Source organism: Canis aureus, chromosome 7 (genome assembly GCF_053574225.1).
Source record: "Canis aureus isolate CA01 chromosome 7, VMU_Caureus_v.1.0, whole genome shotgun sequence".
Taxonomy (NCBI): domain Eukaryota; kingdom Metazoa; phylum Chordata; class Mammalia; order Carnivora; family Canidae; genus Canis; species Canis aureus.
Genome location: NC_135617.1, coordinates 34925498 through 34929079, shown reverse-complemented (window position 1 = coordinate 34929079; position 3582 = coordinate 34925498). Strand labels below are relative to the sequence as shown.

The following is a 3582-nucleotide window of genomic DNA, read 5'->3' as shown; positions in this document are numbered from 1 at the left end:
TCCACCTTCAGTATTTTTTCTCAGAGATTTCGTGATGAATCCTGATAAGGGAAGACTTCAACGATCCTTTCCTCTTCTGCAGACAAAGTGGGCCAGCCTTTCTCCCAAAACTCTTAGCACAGAGCTTTTTTTCTCTCTCTGCTTTTTGCACCCCTCAAAGTCCTTGGTAATAAATATAGTAATGCAGAATAAACTGAACTAGTTCCTTCTTGAGAGAAATAATTATAAGCTGGGCACTATAAAAGCAAGTAATTTTTTTTAATTTTAAAGGTGTCAATCTGCACGTATTTTATTATTTTTTTCACAGTCTATGCAGCTTTTATTTCAGTCAGAAAGTAGTCAAATATACACACAGCCTAAAAAAAGTATAAAAGGTGAATAAAAAGGCCCATAGTCTATTTGGGGTGGAGGCAGAGGGTAGGCTGGTCTAGCATTGTATCTGGTACTTTGGGAGGAGGACCAATGATAGGAGCAAGCAGAGAAAGGCTTGTTGGGCAGAAAGGAAACTGCTTGGCTAGCTAAGCCTGCTCACCTTTTCATACACAAGGCAGGAAGAGACTGTAAGACTACTCATGTGGCCAGCCTGGCTTGGATAGGTCTAATGCAGGCCAAGACTCAGCCTGGATTTTCTTTTAGGAAGTCCAAACTTTCACAGTGCTGTCCACAGTCCCCACACGGCCAGCCCAGTCATACTGCACTGGTGATGCAGCAGAGTCTACATGCAGATCATGCCCTTCACACTCCAGACCCTGAAGGATCTGTCATAGGATATGCTGGGGACTTTGGTCTGGTCTGGTATGGAGATGACTGTCAAGGCATACATGGTGCCAATGTGGCCTGTTAGGATCTGCACCTGCTACTTAAACTTGATGTTTCATGTGTGAATGAAGTTCTCCCAGTGCCGCTGGACAATGCGGCCATTCATTGTGCCAATATGGTAGTGCTGCTGGTGACATCTGCAGGATGTGGGCGCAGTTGAGGGTCTAGATGTCCCAGATCTTGATTATTTGGTTAGGAGCCACTGTGCATGCAACTCTGACCAGGGCCTGTACTCAGTGGTTGAGGCCCATGAGCTCCTTCTTTATCTTCAGCTCAGTGCCTGTGATGTTCCAGTCCTGGATATCCTTCAGCAAACTGCTTAGGAGCATGCTGTAGGAGGAGACCAGGGTGTATACCAATTGTCTGGGCCCGGACTGTGTTCACCCTCTGCAGGTTCTGGATGTCCCACATGATGTATAGTCTGCTGAGCTACTGTAAAGCTTGTGCTCCAGAAGGCAGAGCATCAGCACAATGTTGTCATGCCATTCCAGTATCTTCTGGCATTTAGGCTCTTCTCCAGCTGGTCGATTTTCTCTGAGAGCTTGCCCAGCATGAAATGCAGAAAATAATCTCCTAGTCCTTCTGTGTCAGCACCACAAATATTTTGTGGAAGCTATCAGCCTTTTGCTGCGGGAACTCCTTCAGGTCCATCTCATACATGTCCTGATTTCCCATGAACATGCATCTGTACTTAGAGTGGGGATACTTGATGTGGTTGTACTCCTTGAGTTCATCCATGTTCATCACGAGGAGGGGATGACTAGGGTTGTTAGAGCATCACACAGACCTGCAGTCACAGCAGTCTTTGTTGTCTTTCTAGGAACTGAGCTTGATGGTGAAGGGACTCCCACAGGGTGTCTACCTCAAAAACAGGTGGGCTTCCTGCCAGCCACCACTGGATAGCCATGCTTGCAGTGAATGAAGAACTCCTAGATCTACACTCCATTGCAATTTTGTTTACTACCACCATCAGGTTGGTGTTGCACATGGGACACCTCTCTGTCTTTAAGATGCATCTTTGATAAAACATGTGCCTCCATGTACTGATTACAGGGTCCTTGAACACACTGTAGCTGACCTGACAACAGAGCTGAGGGCTGCTCAGCAAATACAAATGGCTCTAGCTCCTCCTTGTACTCTGGCAGCAAGAATGTGGAGCATAGAGATAGGCTGGACCCAGAGTCCAGTAGACTCTGGACTGCAGCTGCCAGAGATGGCATGGTAGAGCTTGGATTCACAGTGCAGGGTGGTGATGGGGACATGCTGTCTTCCTCACCCTGAGGGAAGGAGGTGAGGGTGCTGGAGGAGAGGGGCACCCTGTGGTGCTATTTGTGAATGCTGATCTTAAGTGGCTTTTGCAATGGTAGTGACAACTGAAATGGGTCCCAAAATCTTTTCCATTCTGGTCCCTATGGTGAGGTCTGGGGTGGATGGGTTGGAAGTCTCCCTAGAGAAGCAGTTGTAGCAGGTGCTTTTGCCTGATCTCATGCTCATGAGAACTATCTTGGACATTTACATAATGTCCCCCATCTGCGGCCACTGGGGAGTGGCAACGCCAGCCTCCAGCTTCATCAGGCCCCCTTGGCTGCCTCTCTAGGAAGGGACCTGTGTGCTTTTTAAAATAAAGCATTTTCAAAATAATTATTAGCCATGTATACTAAGAGAATCGGCAAGGTAAGTTTGGTATCAGTAAATTATATATATTCCCTTCTATACCAGGTCATGATAAATGTTGCACCAGGTATGAACACAGGGACATTCATCAGTGACTTGAATTTTATAGACACTAAACTCAGTTTAAATGATGGTATTGATGGTATTGAGACATCTTTGAGGTCTGAATTTCGCCAGTGCTCAGTGCCTGAGTACTGAGACATGCAGCAAGGAAGAGTGAATAGTCAGCAGGGTCAAGGGCGGCAAAGAGAATGAAGAAGATGAGTGCTGAGGAAACACTGTTGGATCTATAATAGGGAGGAATTCATGACCTTTGGGAAAACATTTTCAGTAGTGTAGTGGAGAAGGGAGTTGGCTTGCAGTGCATTACAGAGTAATTGGGTAGTGGAAAAGAGTGAGTGAGACTTCTCTTTATATAATGTAGCAGTGAAAGATGAGAGGGAATGAGTTTGACAAGCTAGCTGGGCCAAAGTACATTTTTTTTTTAAAGGATTGTTTATAGGCAGAGCAGTAGGCATGGGTGAGATGTGCATCTGTAGTAGAGTTCAGGGGGTGGAGAGAGATAGAGAGAGGGGGAGAGACTAGCACAAGATACCCACTAGCAGATGCTCTGTCTGTCTAATAAGCACTTACCCTTAAAGGAAGTTTCCAAAATTGCCTCATTTTTGTAAGATTCAAAACAGTTTTAGAGCGTGAAACACAGACATTCGCCCTAGAGGGACTTGCCATTTAACAGTGATACAGTACACACAGAGATAATGAAATGGAGTTATCAGTTAAGCACCTTTCAAAAGACGTTATCAATATACTCTAACCAAAATAAAAAAAAAAACATTGGATGATTTGTTCAATTTGTTCACATAGTATCCACATAGGTAAGTATTATCATTTTTGAGGAAACAGAAGCTTAGGCAGGCTACAGGCTAAGGAAGTTCTTAATGCCTCATGGCTAATCAATGATTTCAGTCCAGTCTCTGATTACAAGCTAGGATTCCACACCTAGTAACTGTCATTAGAAATATTGAGTGAAGCTTTTGACTTCAAATCTCAAATTAGAATTCAACAATGTCTATATCTCACTTTAGGTAA

General features: G+C 44.6%; 1 pseudogene; it reads right to left on the bottom strand.

Moving 5' to 3' along the window:
- Positions 1 to 1119: 1119 nt before the first annotated feature.
- LOC144316817 (E3 ubiquitin-protein ligase TRAF7 pseudogene) lies at positions 1120 to 2307 on the bottom strand (annotated as a pseudogene).
- Between the last annotated feature and the right edge of the window lie 1275 nt (positions 2308 to 3582).